The 11391-nt window shown below is 43.0% G+C and overlaps 1 non-coding gene across 1 annotated transcript; it reads right to left on the reverse strand.

The window, feature by feature from the left end:
- Positions 1-10365: 10365 nt before the first annotated feature.
- On the reverse strand, positions 10366-10471 carry LOC133237895 (U6 spliceosomal RNA). The gene has a single exon (XR_009733404.1). It is a non-coding gene; the product is annotated as a U6 spliceosomal RNA (small nuclear RNA).
- Between the last annotated feature and the right edge of the window lie 920 nt (positions 10472-11391).

Genomic DNA, 11391 nt, shown 5'->3' on the forward strand with positions numbered 1-11391 from the left:
GATAAATTATGAAATATGGAAAATCCCAGAGCCGTGACACACCAGGACAGATCTGAGGAATGAATGCAAATGTGAAAGGAAGCGTCGGAAGAGATACAGGCAAGGGCCGCAGCACAGGGGCTTCCCAGGTGCTGCGAGTGGTAAAGAAGCAAAGTCGCTCAGTCGTGTCCGCTCTTTGCAACCCCATGGACTGTAGCCTATGAGGTTCCTCCATCCATGGAATTTTCCAGGCAAGAGTACTAGAGTGGGGTGCCGTTTCCTTCTCCAGGGGATCTTCCCGAACCAGGGGTTGAACCCAGGTCTCCAGCATTGCAAGCAGACGATTTTACCGTTTGAGCCACCAGGGAAGCTCCCCAGTGGTAAAGAACCCACCTGCCAACGCAGGGGACACAAGAGACTTGGGGAAGATCCCCTGGAGAAGGGCATGGCAACTCACTCCAGTATTCTTGCCTGGAGAGTCCCATGGACAGAGGAGCCTGACGGGCTATAGTCCACTGGGTTGCAGTCAGACATGACTGAAGAGACTTAGCACAGCACAAAGGGCTTTGCATTGAATTGACTCTAGAGCATAGAGGCAGCCAGGGTGGGAGGTCAGGACACCTTAAGAGGCTGAACCAATAGCCTAGGTGAGAGACAGTCCAGGTGAGAGGAGGGCTGAACCAAGGCAGTGCTGGTGGGCATTGAGGGGAGGCTACAGGTATGAGAAATATTTCAGAAGTGGAATCCCTAAAATTAGATGATCTTGATGGTTGAGGGTGAGGGTGAAGGTGAAGGGAGGATGTGAGGGAGCCAGAGGAAGGAGAATGTGTCATAAAGGGCACACATAAAAGGTCCACATAAAGGGTCCCAAAGGGTCCACAGCACATCTGCGGCAGAGACCTCAGGTAGACAAGGATGGAGCGGCTGGTGGCCATAGAAAATGCGTCGCCTCTGAGAGGAAAAGCGAGGTCTCGCCGTGACTTACATGTCCTAGAAACCTAGTTGTATGGCAAAGGGGAAGGGAAGAGGGGCCCCGAGGGGCCCAGGTGTGTTTTCTTTTTACCCCAGGATGGAGGAATCGTTTTCTGCCCAAAGGGGAAGAAGCCAGTGGAGGGCGATGGGAATTTGAAGATGGGAGCAGGAAAGGGAAAGGGCTGGTAAACGGTGCCGGGAGTGGATGCGGTCTGGAATGCACACGGTGGGGTAAACCTGTGTGGGAGACCACGAATTTGGGACATCTGGTGTCCCCGTGTCAGGCAGCCCTCCTAAGGAATGATGTCCAGAGACTCAGAGGCGACAGAATACAGAACACAATGGTGTTCATGCCATATTTTCATTTCTATAGAAGTCTTAGTTTCTCAAAAAGTTTTCATGAATGATCTCACTCGTCCCACACAATAACTCTGTAAGATAGGTGTGAATAGTCCCACGAGACACCAGAGGATGCTTCCTCGGACTCAGAGAGTAAGAGCGATGGGGCTGGTGTTGGTAACCTGGCTTCCTGGCTCCAGTCTGCTGCTTACCCTGGTGTCCCAGCAACTTGAGTGTCCCAGCAACTTCAGATTCCCAGCTCTCGATCCCACAGGGGACTCATGCTAACTTACCCGCACAGTCTTTTGCTAAATATACAATTTCAATGTACTCATTTAATTTTATCTAACCTTGCAAAAATACATCCAGAATCAGGCTTAAAACATATCAAGTTGTTGTCATTGGTTAGTCACTAAGTCATGTCTGACTCCTTGCAACCCAGGATTGTAGCCCACCAGGTTCCTCTGTCCATGGGATTTCCCAGGCGGGAATACTGGAGTGGGCTGCCATTTCCTCCTCCAAAACGTATCATAGCATTTACTAAACATGATTTTCAAAAAAATTTACTAGGAACTTTGAGATTCTGATGAACCCTCTCTCCTCTCTTGTGTCTCACGCCCTGTGCTGCTGCGTCATGTGGAGAGCGGGTCTCAAGCAGGGGCATGCTGGGGTTTGGGGGAAGCCCTTAAGAAATACTAAGCTTAGAAGGCATCTGGGATCATGGGATCAGATCCTCTTTGGGGTTGAGGGGTGGGAGGGGGTGGCAATCAGAAGCATCCAAGGGATTCAGCTGCCCAGGGAGGACCCAGAACCCTGATGTGGAGGAAAAGACAGCCCCAGAAGGTTTATGCAAGGTGCCCAAGACAGAAAGGGAGAAGCTGAAGCTAGACAGATTCAAAGAGTCTGGTCAAACACACAGGCCCATCAGACAATATGTCAGGAGGAGAGACACAGAGAGAAACTGTCTCCAGCCATGTAATTCCAGCTCTACCTCCCATGAAGCTTTTGCCCCTGATGGGCATGCTCCCATTTGCCTTTTCGAATGCTGTCCCATAAGAAAGGCAAGTTTGGGTATTTCTTCCCCTTTTACAGATGAGATAACTGAGGCTTGAAGCTGTGTCATAAAGGTCATTTATGTGCCTGGGGTTGTCATCTTTATGGAACAAAAACAACCCAAGTGGAGGACCAGACCCCACTTCCCAAGAGGAACCTCTGGGACAGAGAGCTAACACTGGTCCCTCCCCATTGCCAAGGTCTTCCCACATAGGGGCCTTTCTCATATTCCTATGGGGGACCCTTGCCAGTGAGCTCACCTCTCCCCGGAGTCACAGGGTATTACTTGATGGGCACCCAACTCTCTCTAACAATCCTGAAACACATACTGTTTCATGCCCCCAAGTGGAAGTCTTGTCACCTGCATCACTGAACTCCCTTACATCTCTAACTAAAATAAGAAGCTTGGGTAAGTTCTTAAGTAACTCCGCCCACCACCCCCAAATGGCTCTAAGAAAGGTACAGACAGCCCCCTGCCTCCTGCTCCAAATCAGAGCCCTTTCTTGTCTCTCATGAGACATGGAGCTCTGACAACCCCCAAGTATTCACAATGACATCACTTCACACAGCATCTGGAAGGATGCAGCGCCTACCCCAATGGCCTGCTGCCTGGTTGGGAAGCTATAATGTGCACACAGGAAACAGGAAAACCAAGAGTTCAACTGGTTGAAACTGACCTTGGGTGTGTTCCAGCTCTTGGGCAAGTCATCCAGTCTCTTTTTAACCTCAGTCTACCCTGGTGGCTCAGGGGTAAAGAATCCACCTGCAGTGCAAGAGTTTCAATCCTTGAATCAGGAAGATTCCCTGGAGAAGGAAATGGCAACCCAGGCCAGTATTCTCGCCCAGAAAATCCCAAGGACAGAGGAGCCTGGCGGGCTACAGTCCATGGGGTTGCAAAGAGTCAGACATGACTGAGTGACTAAACAATAACTCATCAAAATAATGGAGACACTAAAACTAATACTACCTTAGAGGGCAGAGTGGGGTCAAATGAATTAATCCATAACAGTGCCCAGAAGGTGCACTACATAAAAGATATTTGGGCTCCAAAATGCTGCTTGTTATTGCTATTTGTTTTTCATGTTTACCTGATGCTCATAGGCGGGAAGGACCATGCAGCCTAGAGTAGTCAGGAGACAATTTCCACCTGAGGCTGGGCTTTTAAACATAGATACAGTTGACAAGGGAGAGCACCATGCAAGAGGAGGACAGAAAATGAGATGCTCAGAGGTGGAATGGGGGCGTTCACTGGCTGTCAGGGAGCCATGAAGTGTGAGGCCTAGGCCCGGCCCCCTAGAATTCCTGCCACTGCTGCAAGACAGACCACATTATTAAAGAAAATACCCCACAGGAACCGAAACCAAACAACTGCAGGCAACAGGAGTTCAGGAAACCTTTGGCTCTATCTCCAAGGCAATTGAAAAGAGCTCAAAACAGATTAAAATATGAGATGAATTTTGAAGCCCAGGAAAGAGAGAAAATGAATCCTGTGACCGAGGAGCCAATGTGATTATTTCATTATTTGGTTAGAAAGTTAAAATGTGCAGGAAATGTCAGATGCTTTCTCAAGATGGAGGGAGGTTAGGGAGAGTGTGGCGTGGGGGGGTGGGTATTCTTTTTAATACTAAAAAATACCTTTACCTTGACTTGGCTGAAATCAGAATAATCCCCTTGGGAGGGCAACTGGCCCTTCTTCCAGTCTGTGTAAGGTTGTTTTAATACACACATACTGCCTTTTAAAAGAACTCTCCCATCCAATAAAATGAATCAAATCCCACGAGCCCCCAGGTGAAGAGTACCTCACCCCACCCTTCAAGGCACTGATGATGACTTAGCCCCCAACCAAAGCTGGTAGAAAGCCCAGTCACCCGCAGCTTCTCCCTGCAATCTCTCTCCGGCTTTCCTGCCCAGATTGATCCCTCTCTTCCCTGGACAATCCCCACCCTTAGGTCCATTTATTGTCTAGGCCACCCTGTGTCCCTATGCCCCCATCTCCATGTCCATCATTCACTCAGTTATTCACTAAAAGTTTCTTAGGTAGCAACTTGCAGGCTGTGCTGGATGCTGAGGACACAATGGCATGGGAGGCCCGGTCCCTTCCTGCAGAGAGTCACCCATCTATTAAGGAAGATAGCTGGGCAATGGGCAGCAGAGAAGGCTGGGGAAGCCAGAGAGACAGGCCAGTTAATCCTGTCTGCAGGGCAAAGTAAAGTCACTCAGTCGTGTCCGACTCTTTGCAACCCCATGGACTGTAGCCTATCAGGCTTCTCTGTCCATGGGATTTTCCCGGCAAGAGTGCTGGAGTGGATTGCCATTTTCTTCTCCAGGGGGTCTTCCCGACCCAGGAATCGAACCCGTGTCTCCCGCGTTGCAGGCAGACGCTTTACTGTCTGAGCCACCAGGGAAGCCTCAGGCAAATCCTCAAAGGAGGCACCATCTGGGCCTGACCTTTGAGTTGGCTTTGATTATGCAGAGAAGAGTAAAGGGAGTTCCAGTTGGGGGAACAGAAGAAAGCCAAGGCCCATGGCCAGGAACTGTGACCCTAACCCAAGGGAGAGTGAAGAGGCAAGTTTGGCTTGTGTGAACAGGCCACGTGAGAGGCGAGAGGGAAAGCTAAGGAAGTACACTGAGGCTTGATGGATGGGGCCTTTTGTATTTTGATATTTTAACATAAGGACTTCCCTGGTGGCTCAGATGGTAAAACGTCTGCCTACAATGTGGCAGACCCAGGTTCAATCCCCGGGTCGGGAAGATCTCCTGGAGAAGGAAATGGCAACCCACTCTAATATTCTTGCCTGGAAAATTCCATGGATGGAGGAACCTGGCAGGCTACAGTCCATGGGGTCGCAAAGAGTCGGACACGACTGAGCGACTTCACTTTTCTTTCAACACATTAAATGGTTTGAATTCAAAAGGTACAAAAGGATATACAGTGAAAAGTCACTTTCCCATCCCTGCCCCCAGCTATCCTATTCCCCATCTCAAAGGCAACCAATGTTAGCAGTTTCTTATGTACCCTTACAGAGATATTTTATGCATATACAAGAAAATAGATACCTCTTTTGCCCTTCATGCACAAATAGTAGCTATATATATATATATAAAATACCTTTTCCATTTAATTTTATATATTGTAAACCAGTAGTTCTCAAAATGGAGTGTGTATCATAATTACCCACTGGCTTGCTAAAACACAGACTGCGGAGCCTTACTTCAGGGTCTCGCACTCAGTTGGTCCAGGGTGGGACCTGAGGCAATACATTGCCATCAAGCTCCCAGGTGACACTGCTGGTCAAGGAAACATACTCTGAGAATCACTGGTATAGATCACACTACCTGAATTTATAAAGAGCTGCCTCCTTCATCTTGTGGCTGTGTAGTATTCCCTTGATTGGATGTACAGTGATGTATTCACCCAGCCCCTCCCATTTGGATTGTTTCCAATCTTTTGTTATTTCCAGCAATTCTACAGTGATTACATTTGTGCGTTCATTCCTGCATCCATGTCTGGGGTAGAGATCTGGGATACAGTCTGGGTCAAAGGCTTTGCACATTGGCCATTTTGACAGATAACTGCCAGAAACTTGGAGAGAAACTTAAATGCTAATATAAGAAAATCTGAATTTTAACTAATACAGACATTTAAGCAGAAGACTAGTAAGGTCAGGTATATGCTTTAGGAAAACTAAACTGGCTCCACAGTGAAATGTGGATTAGAGTAGAAAACTATCCATGTTGGGGACAGATTCCAAGGGCATCCCATGAGACCTGCCTGCAGATGATCATACCTTTGAGTGTGGGTGGGACCCACAACTGACTTCTAACCAGTGCAATCTGGCAAAGATGATGGGGTGTCACTTTGGTGATCACAGTACATTATTTTGCTCCATTTTGATAGTTAACTGGACACTAGAGACACTCTTTCTCCCTTTCTGGCTTTGTGAAGCAAGCCATGAATCCCACAGCTACAACAACCACATGAAAAAGGAAATGGATTCTTCCCCAACTGAGTCTCCTGATCAGAACCCAGTCCTAGGGGACACCTTCATTGCAGTTTCATGAGAGCCTTTAATAAAGGCCAGGACTTAGCTCAGATGTGCCAGGACTTATGGTTCACAGAAATAATAAGCCCATGAGATAATAAATGTGTGTTGTTTCAAGCAATTAACTTTGCACTGATTTGTTTGGTAGCAAAAGATAACTAAAACAAATATTTAGGCAGGTTCTCAAAAAATAGGCTATAATGGTGAAGGCCTGATGTGAACAGATGTCAAAGGCAGAAGAGGGGAATAGGGATGAGGGGTGGACGTGGCAGATATTTCACAAGAGGAGCAGACAGAGGTGAACTCCTATCATCATGGGGCAAGATGGTTGGAAAATGTCCCGGAAACAGGCTCAGCCCGTTTTCATGAGGTCAAATCACAGAGTAGTCCGAGGTGGGGAGAATCAGACGTTCTTGTTCCTTAACCCTCTTCAGAAGTGTTTCTCTCCTTGAAGAGAGCTCCAAGAGGACCTCAGCACAGCCACCCCAGACCACCAGCCATCATCGGTAATTTGCTGAAAAAGCAGATAAGCACCTACACAGAAAAGACCCGCAGTAAATCAAGGTGGCATTTCAACCCCCTGGGGACATGACAGACTTTTCAAATAATTGTGTTGAGACAATTCAGGAATGATTTGGGGGAAAAAAATGGATCCCATATATCAAGGACATAAACAAAAGATGAAACTATGAAAAGAGTTAGAAGAAAAGTATGGAAGAGTATCTGTAATAATCTTGAACCAGGAAGAACTTTAAACACATGACCCAAATCCAAATGCCACTTTTTAAAATGCTAAAAATAAAATGCTATACCTGAGTTCAAATTTTTTTAAATATCTAATACCACAAAATAAAATCAAAAGAAAATGGAAAAAATAAGAACAAAATATTGGCAACATAGCTGACAGGCATAGGGCTAATTTCCTTGCTACATAAATAGTGTGCATGTGCAAACATGTGCACATCTCTTAAGAAGCAACCCAGTAGAGAAATGTACAATAAAGAAGACATTAAATTGTCTGTCCACAAAGCAGGGAACACGAATGCATTTAATACATCTGAAATGATGCACATCCTCACATGTGGCAGGAAATACGAATTAAAACTACAGTGCAATCCCGTTGTTCATATATTAGGTTGGCAAATACGCTTAAATATACACAGTGCTACAGAACCAGAGTGTATATAACCGCTCTCATTCGTGGTTAATGGAGTTTAAATTGCTGTCACTACCAAGTGTAGAAAGAGAAACACACAGACTCGCTTGAAAAGGACACACAAGCACTGGTAACCCCGACAGTCTGCGGCAGAAGACCCAGGTGGCCGCTCCGAGACACAGGAAGTAAACGGGGAATCTTCACGTATCCATTTTGTACTGTTTAAAACTTTCTCAAACATATAATACCACATTCTCAATAATTCTAAAAAGTAATAAAGGGAAGGAAGTAGAGAGGACTTCCATTTCTGGGAAGACAGAATAAACACACTTTACCCTATATATACATCCCCCTAAGTACAACTAAAACCCCTGAATTTTATACATAAAACAAACACACCATGACACTGAAAGGTAAAGAAGAGCAACCAGCTGGCGACCTTGGAGCCTGGGGCCCTCAAGAAGACAAGACGGTAAGCTTGCTGGATGGTGGGTTTTCTTTTGGCCTCACGTAGCCCAGATTTGGAGCTGACGATGCCGGCAACTTGGAAATATCAATGGGCATAGACAAAAAAAATTCCCACAAAAGCGTGCTCTTCCTAGCCAAAAGGCTAGGAAAGGGGCAGCTTAGAAAGACAAACTGGTATATAGTAATTACTTTAATCTGGCCAAATGCTGCAGAAAAAACTGTGGTCCCACCCCCATCCACGCTTCTGGACTCCCACTCCCACCCAGCAGTAATGACACACCCCAACCCCTCCTTGCTGGAGTAGTGTCAGAGGAGGTTTACTGGAAAGTCAAGACTTTTTACTACTGCTCAGCATAAAAGCCCACTCCCAACCCCTGTGGTGTCAGTGGAGGTCACAAGGGAACCAGTAACTAGACATTCCAACCCCTCCAATCCAGAAAGGAATTTGTTGAGGTCAAGTGGACTTCAACTTCCACCTGGCAGTAATAAGGCAGTGCTCCCAAACTCCCCTCTGGAGCATGTTTAAAAAAAAATAGCCAAAGTGAAAGGCTTAAATAGGATCTAAGGTCTCAAAATATATTACCCAAAATGTCCATGTTTCAATTTTTAAAATCACTTATCACAAAGAACCAGGAAAATCTTAAACTATGCCAACTCCAAAATGACAGACGTGTCAGAATTATCTGGCAAAGATATTAAAGCAGCCATTATAGAAAATGTTCCAGAGACTTCCCTGGGAGTCAGTGGTTCAGACTCCAAGCTTCCAATGCAGGGGCCACAGGTTTGATCCCTGGTTTAGGGAACTAAGATCCCACATGCCACATGGCATGGCAAAAGAAAAAGTTTCAACAAGCAACTATGAACATGTTTGAAACCAATGCAAAAACCTAACAAGGAAATATAAGATATAAAGAAGAACCAAAGAAAACTTTAGAACTGAAAAATACATTAACTGAAATGCCAAATTCAATTAATGGGTTCAATAGCAGAATGGAGAGAACAAGGAAAGAATCAATGAACTGCAATATAGAGCAATAAAAATTACCCAAACTGAAAAAACAGAAAACAGACTGAAAAAGCAAACAAACAAAGCCTCAGGCATCTATAGTAAAACAACAAAAAGTCTAACATTCTTATAACTGAAGTCCAAAGGAGAAAAAGGGTGGGCTGAAAAAGTGCCCAATAATAAAAATCCCTCAAATTTGGAGAAAGACACAGATCTAAGAAGATGAAAGAATTTTTAAATGAAATAAACTGAAATAAATCCACATCAAGACACATCACAGTCAAACTTCTGAAAACAAAGACACAGAAAAAAACCTTGAAAACAGCACTAGAGAAATTACACCTACCAATATGGAGAAACAATTAGAATGATAGCAGATTTCTCGCCAGAAACCATGGAGACTCAAATAAGCAGAACAACATTTTTCAAGTGTGAAAAGCACTATCAACCCAGAATTCTATATCCAGTGAAAATATCCTTTAGGAATGAAGGGGAAATAAATTTATTCTGAGATGAAAGAAAACTAAGATAATTTGTTGCCAACGGACCTATCCCCTAAAAGAGTGGCTAAAGGAAGTTCTTTAGAAAAAAGAAGAAAAAAGAAATGATTGAAGAAATCTTTGAATATCGTGAAAGAACATACTTACGTAAAAGTATAGGTAAATACAAAACTGATTTATTCCTCCTCTTAAACTTCTAATTGATATTTGATAGTTGAAGCAAAAATTATAACACTAATGTAGTTTTAAATATATGTAGAGGAAATATTTCAGACTATCACTTTATAATCAGGAGAAGGTTAAAAAGACATACAGGAAGGTAAAGTTTCTATGATTTGCTCAAATTGGTAAAATGATGACACCAGAATGATGTGCTGTCATGTCCACATAATGTACATATCACTAAAAAGACTAAGCAAACAATATAAACTGAAAAATATTGTAGGTAAGTCAAAGTGGAACATTTAAAAATGCTTAGGTAACACATGAAAAAGCAGGGGAAAAGAAAATAAAAATGAAAGCAAGAACAAACAAAAAATATAAAATTGCATAAAACGTCACTAATTACATTAAAAGTGAATAATCTAAAGATACCAGTTTAAAAACATGAATCACTATTCTGTCAATAAGACATTCACTTTGAGTAAAATGATATATGCAGGTTGAAAATAAAAGGATGCAAATGCATATATCATATAGATATTAATCAAAAGAAAAAAAAATGGTTATATAAAGAGGAGATAAATTAGACTTCAGGGGGAAACATTACCAGAGACAAAGAGGAATATTTTTTAACTTTATTTTTATTATTGACACTATTACAGATAGAATGATCACAATCATATTAACAAAAATATGGAACACTTCACAAATTTGTGTGTCATCCTTGTTCAGGGGCATGCTTATCTTCTCTGTATTGTTCCAATTTTAGCATATGTGCTGCTGAAGTGAGTACAGAAAGGAATATAATATAATGATAAAAGGTTAATCCACCAAGAAGACATAGCAATCCTAAATTCACATGCATCAAACAGAGATACAAAATATGTGAAGCAAAACCTGATAGAGCTGAAAAGAATAAGAACATAAATCCACACTCACATTTTCAGATTTCAACATTCCTCTCTCAAAAATTAATAAAACTAGGCAATCAGCAAGGATATAGAAAAACTCAAAAACACCATCAGCCAACAAAATCTAATCAACATTTCGAGAACACTCCACCCAATAATAGCAGAATGTACATTTTTCTCAAGTGCTCAAAGAACATATGCCAGGATAGACTATATCCTAGGCCATAAAACAAATCTAAATAAGTTCAAAAGAACTGAATTTTCATACAGAATTCATTTTCTATTTCATATAGAGTGTGTTCTCTGACCTCAGAGGAATCAAACTAGAAATCATAACAGCAAGATAACAGGAAAACCTCTAAACACTTGGAAACAAATCAGTGTACTTCTAAATAATCTGTGAGTCAAAGAGGAATCCAGATGTCCTTGAAATAGGTGAATTGTTAAGTTAATTGTGGTTCATCCATACCACGGATCACTACTCAGTAATAAAAAGGAACAAACTACTGGTAAATGTACCAACCTGGATGAATCTCCAGGGAATTACACAGTAAAAAAAGTCTGTCTCAGAAAGTTGCACTTATACTGTATTATTACATTTACATAACATTCTTGAAATGATAAAATTATGGAAATGAAGAACAGATTATTAGTTTTCAGAGGTTAAGTAGAAAATCAGAGCAGAGAAGGGAAGTGGACATGGCTATGAAATGGGAACAGGAGAGACCCATGTGGTGATGAAAATATTCTGCTTCTTAATTGTATCAATATCCTAATTGTGATTCTGTATTATATTTTATAA

The sequence above is a fragment of the Bos javanicus genome, chromosome 24 (genome assembly GCF_032452875.1).
Source record: "Bos javanicus breed banteng chromosome 24, ARS-OSU_banteng_1.0, whole genome shotgun sequence".
NCBI lineage: Eukaryota > Metazoa > Chordata > Mammalia > Artiodactyla > Bovidae > Bos > Bos javanicus.